Genomic DNA, 12,330 nt, shown 5'->3' on the forward strand with positions numbered 1-12,330 from the left:
GTCATTCTCTTTGCGTGCTGGTTGCTGCACCTCAGGGTCTAGCAGTTCTGGTCTTGCAAATGATTCTTTCCAGGTTTTTCCCTTTTTCTTCTTCTTCTGATCTTTTTGCCTTCCTCCCTTTCTCCTTCCTTCCCGCTATTTTCTTTCTAGGACCTCAGTTTAAGTAGTGAAACTTGACTCCTGCTTAGCTCTACTTTAACCAATTATTTTAGTATATATTTACTCACAAATCATTAGCGGCTGTAAGAGAATTAACTAACCAATCATACCCCACCGCCTTAATTTGATTTATAGCTAGCAAAATTAATTATGCAGCAGACAGAAACAATTACAAACCTGACAGACCCCATACAGCAAACAGTAGAAAAGTGAAGACAATCATCATAAAACGGGGGTTCCATGACCTGTTATTGATAAGTAGTTTCTTGACAGACAAAATGCTCTTAACTAAGTTTTTTTTATCCATCTTGAGATCTGCTTTCTTTTATTGGGTGACAGTGTGTGGCATTAGGATGTGGTCTCCTTCTTTTCCCCCAACCCCCGGAGCTGTGCCAGGTAAGTGCCCCATTCCCTTGCTCCCTGCTACTCCATATCTCCCACCCATATTCCCCACCCTCAGCCCACTCCTGTGCCCTGCCTTCCACCCAGACCCCAAACACATACTCCAGCTCTCTCCTACACCCAACCTCCCACCCAGAATCCCCACCTCACTCTGCACCCTTCTTTCTACCCAGACCCCACAACTCAGATCCCAGCCTGCTCTTGCACCTTACCTCCCACCCATACCCCACCCATGCACTCCCCAGCAGGTCCCTCCTGCACACTGAACCCCTCCATTTTGGTCCCACCCCAGAGCCTACATACCCAATAAAATCTACTAGTCCCAGGCCCTTAGAAGACTTAATGGAGCCTGGGTTGCAAGAAATCTCTCACAGAAAAGCTGCTATGAAGGGCTTCATACTTTCCTTGTTTTCCAGTTTATTCAGCAATGGAAGAAGAGGAAAGATGCTGAAGACCTGATGCTGATGGAAAAGGAACCTTCAAGGCAAATCTGCAGATGAAAATAGTGTCCTCACTCATAAGTGAAAAAAGCTGGAGTTTTACAGCAGTAAAATTGCTTCAAAACAAAATGGAAAACAAAGGAATGCTCAATTTTTTTAAAAAACCCTTCAATTGGTGTAGGTGGTGAGGATGTTAGGGATCTGTTCACAAACTCTACCTCATGCTTCATTGGTTGCACAATATATTTTCTTTAGCAAAATAAAAACAGCAATGAGACAATTGGCTATTTTTACAGCAATGAGTCGAATATTTCCAGACCTGCTATACAAAACCTATTATTTAATTCATTTTGAGAGGAAAAAGTGCTAGCACAGAGTGAAGGACAATTGAACAGAGGATAGAAGACTGGGAAAATGGGCATGGAAACCTCTTTCCCTATGGGCTAGAAAAATTTCCATTCTCCTTTTTTCAGGCTTATCAATATGTGAAGCTGAGTGAGATCAGGGGAAACAGTTCCTAGTCACAGTATTGTTACAAGCCGAAAGAAAGGTGGGCACACTGCCCATCAGATGTGACAGCATATTCAAGAAACATTTAAAGGATAATCAAATACTGCTGAAACCTTGCTGCAGTCTGCATACTAAACACTGACTGACCAAATGCATTAAATGGATTCCTAGCATGTTACAGATAAGGTCCTGGCCACTTGTCATTAACAAAACCCTCAAGGCACTCTTTGCAAGACTAGAATTATTTGCCCAGAAGTCATACTTATAGCTCAGTGCAAATAATTCCATTCATCCCACCTATAGCTCACTCTTCATTTCTGTTAGGGTACAATATTTCACTTCACTTCACTTCACTTCCAGCCCCAACCTCATATCTGGTACTGCTTTTCTGCGATCTGTTCAACAAAATTCAGCCCAGAGATAGCTGCATTCAATGGTAGAAGAAGTGGTTTGTAAATTGGTTTTTTGATGTTTATGAAACCCTCTGGCATTGTTCTGGATAGTAAAACTGTTCTATAAAATGTAAGCAAGAAATGTTATTGGAAAAGGTGGATGAAATAATACCCTCTATTGGACCAACTTTGGCTGGTGAGAGAGACGAGCTTTCAAGCTTATACAGAGCTCTTCAAGTGACTCGTTGACCACAATAGTTATATTAGCAAGGTGGGAGAGTCCATCTATGTTATGGCTGGCATACAGACCTACTTGTTGCAGATGAGAGAAGCATTCTATTTTCCTTGGGTGTACCTTGATTGTGTTGGAGTTGGTTAGAAACATGTTAGCCATTGTAGGGTGCGAGAAGACATTGTAACGGTCGAGAGTGCAGTCTGAGCCCTCTGTGAATCCTCAGGAGAATCTAAACAGACCAGTCTGTGCAAGGTGAAAAGCTGCAAAATAACTAACCCTGCCATGGGAACTACTGCAGAACAAGGCACGCTTGCCAAGACTTCAAGGCTACGCTGGCAGTAGGCCACAAGAGATAGTGATAGGAATGCATAGGCAATTTTAGGCAATCTTATGTTAATGGCTTGAGCTTTATCAGCTAGTGTTAGGAGGCCTGTTACAGAGATTCTCCCCAAGCGAAGCTGCGACACGTCGGGTTTTCCCCCCACTGGTGACTGCGGCGTCTCCGGGGTTCCCGTCGCAGGTGTCACGCGCTTTCAATAAACCAAATAAAGCACTCACCTTCTGGGTGCAGCCTCGTTTCTGGGAAACTCGAGCCTGGTTGGTTACAATTGGCAGAGAGAGCAGCGTTCTCCAGGTACGATGCCTTTTTGATCGAAAGTGGGGGAGGCAGGGAAGCCAGCGCTGTCCCTGCAGTGCATACCAGGATGGCCCTCGACAGAGCAATGGGGGCCAGTAGCGCGGATGGTGGCCTGTTGGGCAGCCCCAGCAGACTGGCTGGAGTTGCAGGAGGTGGCAGGCGTGACACTGGTACAGGTAGAAGGGGTGTTGCATCGGCTGCGGCTGAGCCACCAGCCAGGGACAGAAAAAAAGACGGTGGGAGAGGTAGCATGGCTTTTCCTAACTGCCCTCCGGGCCCTGGATGATGAGCTTCTCTGCCTGCAGAAGGCACTGGCGGGGAAGGAGCAGGAATGTTGCGATTTGGCAGATGCGCGGGCAATAGCACAGGAGGTGGTTACCTTGCAGTCCGAAAGGACACAAGAGTTAACCCATCGTTGTGAGGTGTTGGCGGCGAATCGGCGGTGCATGAAACTAGGGAAAGAACCGGTGACAATGGTCCAAGTGCGTGCGGTCCTTGCGCTAGCCACTTGGGACCCTGAGACCTGGGATGGGAACATTTGGAGCTCTTCCTTGTCTGAGAAGGAGGAGGAGGTGAACGGAGAGGCTGTGCAAACCGACCCGAGCCAGGCGCACCCCATTCAGGAGTTGAGGGCAGAAGGAGGTCGCTGCAATGAGGTCTGGCAAATGTTTAAGACAAGTGAGTTGCAGGAAATGGTGAAGAGTTTTAAGCAGGAGCCAGGGGAAGGCCTGTTGGCCTGGCTAGTGCATGTGTGGGACAACGTGGGCAACACTGTGTTGCTGCTGCTTGCGGAGCTCCACCAGATGGTCATGTTGTCCCAGGATTCACAGGTCAGACAGGCGCTGCAGACTATGCAAGGTATTACTGATGCACAGGGAAACGCCATGGAAGCACTGTCCCTGTACCGCTGGTTGACTATGGCAGTGAACCAGGTCTACCCCTCCCCGGGGGAATCGGAAGCACTGGTAAGGCCCTGGCGTACGATCCCAGAAAGGGTGAGTGCGCTACGACAGCTGGGCATGGCGTGGGCTGTGACTTTCATTGACATGGGACCGGACAATATAGGGGTCCATAAATCCATCAAGGCCACTCTGTTATGCCTTGCCCCCCTCGAGCTGAAGGCCTCCCTTATGGCCGTGGTCATGGCAGTGGGTGGGAATGTAGGTGACTTGGTTGGAACGTTGATGCAATTAGAGGCTGTCATAGGCGCGAAAGCGGTCCGCGCCACAAAAGGAAAAGGTGGTCAGGCGGGAGCCCCTGGACAGGAGAAAGGGCATGCTCGGGTGACCCAGAAAACCATGTGGATGGACTTGCAGGAGTCCCCTGTGAGGAGATCAATGGTTTGCCAACACCAGATTTGTACAAGTGTTGGTTACAACTCCCGCCTACTCAGCTGAGTGAGGATGTGGGTGCCTCCAAGAGGACGGGTGAGACTCAGGCACCACAGAAAGGTACAGGAGCTGGGGGGAGGACCGAGCCCATCGTCCCAGTCGACTGGACCCTTCCCCCTAGGAAGTGACGGGGAGGTGGGTCCCCTGCATTACGGGCTGTGGCGGTGCAACAGGTAGCAGGGGACCAGCGCCCATTCATCCCGTTAACCATCAAGTGGCCCCGGGGAGGGGAGCAGCATGTGCTAGCTCTGTTAGACACTGGAGCCGAGGTGACCATTCTGCATTCTACCCAGAATGTGGGTCACGCAGTGGTCGTGCAGGGCCTCGGAGGAGCGGAGACCATCGCTTATTCGGTGGAGGTCACCCTCACGCTGGGGAAATCCCCTCCCTTTTGGGTGACTGTGCTGGGTGCACCTTTAGGTGAATACATCATTGGCATGGATGTCTTGCGTGGCCAGTGTGTGGATACACAGTATGGGCTGTTTGCCTTTGGGCACCCCGGGCAATCAGAACTGTGGAGCCCCTACTGCGGGGACATCCCAAATGGGACCCTGTGTGCCTGCCAGTTCCCCAGACCCCGGTGTCAGTCAAGCAGTACCACATTTCTGGTGGAGAGCACGAGATTAGTGACACTATTGCTGCATTGCTACAGGCGGAGATTATTCACCCCACACTGAGCGCCTTCAACAGCCCCATCTGGCCAGTGAAGAAGCCGGATGGATCGTGGTGCATGACAGTGGACTATCGAGAACTCAATAAGGTAACCCCGGAACTAACAGCCCTCGTTCTGGACATGGTTACCATCCTGGAGCGTATCACCGTGGTGGCCTTGCCATGGCATGCCGTCATAGGCCAATGCATTTTTCTCTATTGACATTCATCCCAAGAGTCAAGAGCAGTTTGCCTTCACGTGGCTACCAAAGCAGTACACGTTTACCGTGTTGCCACAGGGCTTTAAGCACTCCCCGACGATCTGCCATCAGCTAGTGCAGGCCAATCTGGAGCGTCTGGACCTCCCTGACCAGATGGCCTGCTACCACTACATCGACGATGTTATGATCTCGGGACCAGATGAACCGACTGTTCAAGCTGCCCTCTACACCGTTGTAACAGATTTGCAGGAATGGGGGTGGGCTATTAACCCCAAGTGCAGGGGCCAGCCACCAGTGTGGTCTACTTGGGTGTACTGTGGATGGGTACAGACAAATGCATTCCACCGAAAGTGCGGCAAACCATCCAGGCGTTCCCCACACCCTCTTCTAAACAGCAGTTGCAAACCTTTCTGGGCCTTCTCAGTTTCTGGCGTGCTTTTATTCCACACCTTGCTTGTCTTATGCGTCCGTTACAGGAGCTTGTGCTCAAGGCCACCCAGTGGAACTGGGCAAAGAAGCACGAACGAGCTTTTGACCTCTGCAAAGAGGTGGTGGTGGCACACGCCTGCCTCACTCCACCATTTCAGGGCCAACCATTTGAACTGGAGGTAACAACCGTTGGCAACGTGGCATCCTGGGGTCTGTGGCAGCAGGAAGGAACCCAGCGAAAAGAATCTATTAGCTTCTGGTCACAAACCCTCCGCAGAGCCAAAAGCAGGTACACCCCCCTGGAAAAGCAGATCCTAGCAGTGGTGTGGGCTTTGCAGAACACTGAGTGGGTCACAGGCATCACCCCTGTTACTCTACGAACCCCGATCCCCTTAATGGGGTGGGTCACAGGTACCTCTAAACTGCTGTAGCAACGGCCTCAGAGTGGGGCCCACGTAGCAGTAACAGCTCCAATGTATGGGTAACGTTGGCACAAACTGCCATCAACGTGTCTGCCTTTTGTCTGCCCCACAGTATGGCTGTGGGACAGCTCATGAACACATGCTTTATAGGTGTCAGTGCTACTCCTGCTCTCTTGCAAAACTATACCCTTTTGTGTAACTTTGCTTTCACTGCTCTCATATGCTGCTGTCAAGTCTGTTCCACAGGTGCACACTGTGTTGCCAGGAGAGCATCAACCACCCCACTTGATTCCTACTAGCCTCAGAATTCACAAAGGGGTTGCGGGGAGGAGTGTAGGGTGCGAGAAGACACTGTAACGGTCGAGAGTGCAGTCCGAGCCCTCTGTGAATCCTCAGGAGAATCTAAACAGACCAGTCCGTGCAAGGTGAAAAGCTGCAAAATAACTAACCCTGCCATGGGAACTACTGCAGAACAAGGCACGCTTGCCAAGACTTCAAGGCTACGCTGGCAGTAGGCCACAAGAGATAGTGATAGGAATGCATAGGCAATTTTAGGCAATCTTATGTTAATGACTTGAGCTTTCTCAGCTAGTGTTAGGAGGCCTGTTCCAGAGCCTCTCCCCGAGCGAAGCTCCGACGCATTGGGTTTCCCCCCCACTGGTAACTGCGGCATCTCTGGGGCTCCCGTCGCAGGTGTCACGCGCTTTCAATAAACCAAATATAGCACTCACCTTCTGGGTGCAGCCTTGTTTCTGGGGAACCCGAGCCTGGTTGGTTACAATCATTTTCCACCAAATAATGCAGTTCAGTCAAAACTGAAGTACTTCATGAAATCACATTGATTTTTACCAAAATTTTATTTTGAAGAAAAGCAGCAGTGGGGACAGTTCCAAAAATGTCAGGATAGCCACCTTTTTGGAACAATGTGTTTACTTTTTAAAAATTTGACAAGATTTTTCATATGAGCAGTCCTCCATGGCACCAGCTAGCAGGAGCTGGGGGTGCCCTGGCCACAGCAAGCACAGCTCTATGCTTTCTGCCTCCAGCCACCCTTCAATGTGCAGGGAGCCACAGAAATCCCATGGTAGGAAACTGAGTGTGTCTGGAGTACAGGCAATACAAGTGTCCCAGCACTTCCTCACGTCCATAACCACAGTGCAGATAGCTAGCATGGCTGATAGGCAGCAGCCACAAGACCCTCCAGGGAGCTGCTGGAGGGGTCCTAGGAGCCTCCCCATCCCATGAAATGCCAGGCTCTGTCCAAGATGGAACCCGAGCTCTGGGACTTCCTGGGCCTTTCGGGAGAGGAGACCCCACCCTGAACTTCATTGTCAAGAGGAGGAACACCCTCACCTATGCCTGGCTTGCAGCAGGGTTGGCAGCTCATGACCACCTCACCTGCCCCCCTGGAGCAGGTTTGAGCAAAAGTGAACGAGCTATGCTAGGGCTACACTTGGACAAGGGAAGCAGCGAGGAGGTCAGGGCAGGACTGTCCACCTATCTCTTCTACAAAGAACTGCACAGCCTTTTGGGGGGGTGATGACTGCTTCCCCCTCAGTACCGCTTTGGCCACAGGTGGGGATCCCCCTGCAACCCTCGACAGAGCCAGAGGTGGAGGAGGAGCACCCCAGGACCTCAAGCCAGGAAGAGCCAGAGCCAGAACCACCCTCCAACCCAGAATCCAGTAACAGGACCCTTGTCATTGCCATAGCTTTGGCATCCTCTAGCCAGGCCATGTTGAGCAGGGCTTCCTCCAACCTCTTCAAGGGACCCCTCCCATTAAGTACCCCATGCTTTGCATACCCCAGGACTTGGGGAGTGGCCACGCCTATCATGGCTGGAAGCAGGCCAGCCACATGGCCACCAGCCCCCTCCCTCCCCCAACACACCGTGGAAGGCTGTGGCTCCCAGGTCACAGACATGCACACATGCAACAGTCAGCACCTACTCCCATGATCCACATGCATGAGGTAGGGGGAAGACTAGACTGTGCCTGGTTCATGTGCCACCCATGCAGGGACTCCTCAGTGTCTGGTATCCCCCTGTGCTGCTGACACATCAGATGGGGAGGCAGAAGGGCACAGCCATGATGCCTGGTCCCACTGGTACCGTGGGGTCCCAGTGCAGCGGGTCTGCTATGAAAGGCACACATGCTTGTGCTCCCAGGAGATCCCTGTCTCTGAGTCCAAGGGCAGGAGCTGCTGCCCACAGCAGGTGGGAGGAACAGCCCTTGGGCTGTGGTGTGGTAATGACTTACTGTCTCTCTATCCCCTCTCATCCTTACAGCTGCACTGTCTGAAGTCTGGGCAAGCCCCACCACACTGCCAGGGCTGGCCAGCCCCATCGAGGTTCTGGACCCATTGGCTGCATCTACACATGCCAGATCTTCCAGAAGAGGATCTTGGGAAGATCATCTTCCAGAAGAGAACATCTACACACAGGCTGTTTCTACACATGCCACTTTCCTCCGAAAGTGGCATGCTAATGTAACTCTTCTGCCAGAAGGGGTTGGCAGCAGTCAGGGCCGGGTTCTACATCTAGGGGCTCCTTTTCATCCATCTCACACAGAACCAGCTCGAGCCCCCACCCAGTAGCCTGGGAACTTCACACTCTCGCAAGCACAGAGTCTGAGTGTAGAAAAGAACTTTTGATAAAAGAGGCAGAAAGGTCAATTAGGATAAGCTTGGGAAAATACCACACGCAATGTTCATAACCAATTCTCAAGTAAATGTCCCAGCTCAAATGCATTGAGCAATGTCCTTGGCCTCTCAGGATCACCAGTCCAATACTGTAAATAGCCAATCCACACACCCAATTTTCTCCGCACCCCCAATTCAAATGCACCAACACCTCACACTGATGCATTCCCTCATGGACCTGAGACAATGCCACCTTTGCACTGATCCGGTATTCTGCTTGCTCCTACCAGCCATCCACCAGTTATCTCCTACTGTGGGTTGGGCCTGAGGCAAAACCCTGCAATGTTAGCTCTTAGTTACCTTAGCTGCCACCCTGTGATTTCAGCTCACAGCGGCTACGTCTACACGTGAAGCCAACATCGAAATATCTTATTTCGATGTAGCAACATCGAAATAGGCTATTTCGATGAATAACGTCTACACGTCCTCCAGGGCTGGCAACGTCGATGTTCAACTTCGACGTTGCGCGGCACCACATCGAAATAGGCGCTGAGAGGGTACGTCTACACGCCAAAGTAGCACACATCGAAATAAGGGTGCCAGGCACAGCTGCACACAGGGTCACAGGGCGGACTCAACAGCAAGCCGCTCCCTTAAAGGGCCCCTCCCAGACACAGTTGCACTAAACAACACAAGATCCACAGAGCCGACAACTGGTTGCAGACCCTGTGCCTGCAGCATGGATCCCCAGCTGCCGCAGCAGCAGCCAGAAGCCCTGGGCTAAGGGCTGCTGCCCACGGTGACCATAGAGCCCCGCAGGGGCTGGAGAGAGAGCATCTCTCAACCCCCCAGCTGATGGCCGCCATGGAGGACCCGGCAATTTCGACGTTGCGGGACGCGGATCGTCTACACGGTCCCTACTTCGACGTTGAACGTCAAAGTAGGGTGCTATTCCGATCCCCTCATGGGGTTAGTGACTTCGACGTCTCGCCGCCTAACGTCAAAGTTAACTTCGAAATAGCGCCCGACGTGTGTAGCCACGACGGGCGCTATTTCGGAGTTAGTGCCCCTACTTCGAAGTAGCGTGCACGTGTAGACACAGCTAGCATGTACCGAAGTAGAGTCTCATATACCATACAAACACCAGTACCTATTGCTACCTTTTAACAACTCAGGAGACCCAATCAAACAAGGCTTATAGCTATATAGCCAAGACTTAGACAGAACCAAGACATTCACCTACCTGCATGAACCCATAACCTTCCCCTTCTGCTTTACAATGCTTTAAACCAGGGGACCCCTGTGTAATCCATGTCTTATGCAGTTATGATGACGTGCCCTGTCCCCCCACCCCCCAAACACACACACAGCAACTTGGAGCATTAGTGAGATTTCACAATTCTTATACTGAGTGTTAGCATAAATTGTGATTTTACAACGTGTTTACAACAGACAAAATCTTATTGTTTCCTTGCTACCCATCAGGCTTTGCAAGGCATCATATATGCACACCTTTGCATTCTCATCCCAATGAACTCTGGGAGACACATTCCTCACAGCCTTCAGCAAGGTATCACATTGCACACCTTTGCATTCTCATGCAAATGATCTCTGGGAGATACATTACTCCCAGCCCTCAGCAGCATTGAGTTCCTGCTGGCACATTCTTTACACTAATAAACAGCCTGGAATATGCTAATGAGGTGCAGATACAAATTCCCAGCACCTCATTTTGGGGAAGAAGAGGCCTCCAGAAGAAGGACTTCCTTCCGGAAGACCCCCTCCCTGGGGGCCACGCTCCTACTTATTGTTTTGGATTCCAGAAGAACGTCTTCTGGACTCCAAACCACATGACCTTATGCTAATGAAGCACTGGAAATTTGCATCTGCACCTCATTAGCATGTTTCAGGCTGTTTATTAGCATGCCACTTTCGGAGAAAGTGGCATGTGTAGAAACAGCCACAAGGTGCCATCCTAAAGATCTGCCCAGTCTTCTGGAATAGCATGTTCACACATGCGCAGATGCTCTTCCAGAGTTTAAAACTTCGAAGTTGTCACAGGGGAGAATTTGCTTAATGAAGTGCTGTGTATGGGAGGGTGGTAGCGTAGACAAGCTCGATATGTGTCTCTGGCTATGGCTGCACTACAGAGCTCTGTTGGCAGAAGTCACTGCCAGAAGAGGTTTCCCAACAAAACTTCTGTTGATAGAATGCAGCCACACACAAAAGCCAATCAGAGGAACACTCCGCTCTGTTGACAGAACAGCTGGACTGCCCAGCTGCTCCCTCGACAAAGCAGTCACCTGGAAGCACAGCAGACAAGGCTGCCCATTGTTCTGAGTGCCCTGTCTGTCGAGAGACAGCCCTCCCCCCGCCTCCAGTCTCCACACAGCTTTTTTGTTGATTGAATCTGTTGACAGCAGCGTTCACCTCAAAGCTTTGAGGTGGAATGTTGACAGCAAAAGTGCTGTGTATTGTCAACAAATCCCATTTTCTGTGTGCATGCTCCACGAGTTTTGTTGACAAAGCCAGGGTTTTGCTGGCAAAACTCGCTAGTGTAACAGTAGCTTCTATGTCTCAGTTTGATAAACCAAAGTACTACAGACTGAAAGAAATCTTATCAGCAAAATGTGTGAATCTTTTGACCAATGGAAATGCTGAGATGAGTGCATGTATGGGAATGTGGTGGTATTGCTTACATTTTTGGGGTGGGGGAGTGGGGTGTTCCTGTCTCATTTTTTTTGTGAGTGGAGATGAGATGAATAATTTTGTGTGTGGAATGAGTTCAGGGACACTACTAAAAAACAAGGCTGTTTTTAAGTATCTGACCCATGAAAAGGTGGACGTTTCATTTTTACAAGAGGTGTACAAAGATGCAGACAACCAAATCATGGTTTGACTGCAAGCACGGGTTGTCATTCTGTGTGCAGGCAGGGTGATGCCTTAGTCAGTGATTGTACAGGAAGTTGTTCTGGGACATTTATTGTTGGATCAAATACTTTTGAGTAACACCACCTTTTCTGATGAATGTCTGTGCTCCTAGTTCAGCAGAAAACAGCATGTGTGCGGTTTTTTGTTTCAGAACTTTGTTTTCAGAACGTTTTTGTTTCAGAACAAATTGTTTGACAAGTGATATTTTAATTCTGAAGGACAATTTTAACTGTAATCTTAATGAGGTAATGCATCATTTCAAACCACATGTAAGGCCTTGTCACGAACTTCAAAACTGTCATCCGTACGGCATTTTAACACCCTCCTTTTACAGAATGTTCACCTTTGAGGCTCTAAGGGGCTGCCTACCTCATGCCTGGCTCTGAGGGGCTAATGGAGCCCTAGGGAGAGTGTATGGGAGGCAGCCAATCAGAAAAGGGCTGAGAAGCACAGTCAATTATGAGCTAGAAGGCCAATATCAGAAGAGCAGCAGGATGGAGCAGCTTCCGTAGCTGTTTCCAGCTCAAGAAGAGAAAACCAGTGGAGGCTGGGGGATGTGGGAGAAGCACCAGCACTCTGGGCAGAGTAATGCTCCAGCAGTGACTGGGGAGCTATTGACAATTCCTGGTTGGATGCAGGAATTCTCAGGATGAGGTATGGCAGAGGGCACTGGGGGCTGTGAGGAAGAGGCCCAGGAAAAGGAACTGGGAGTTGGAGGGGATGTAACAAGTGGCAGACATCTACAGGGTCCCTAATCATGACCTGGAGTAGATGGGCAGAGGACTAGGTCTTTCCCCCTTTCCCCTGGCACTGGGCAATGAGGAAATGGTCATATAATTGGATGGCTGCAGGAAGTGAGTGGAAGTTCTCC

Source organism: Carettochelys insculpta, chromosome 1, assembly GCF_033958435.1.
Source record: "Carettochelys insculpta isolate YL-2023 chromosome 1, ASM3395843v1, whole genome shotgun sequence".
NCBI classification, from domain to species: domain Eukaryota; kingdom Metazoa; phylum Chordata; order Testudines; family Carettochelyidae; genus Carettochelys; species Carettochelys insculpta.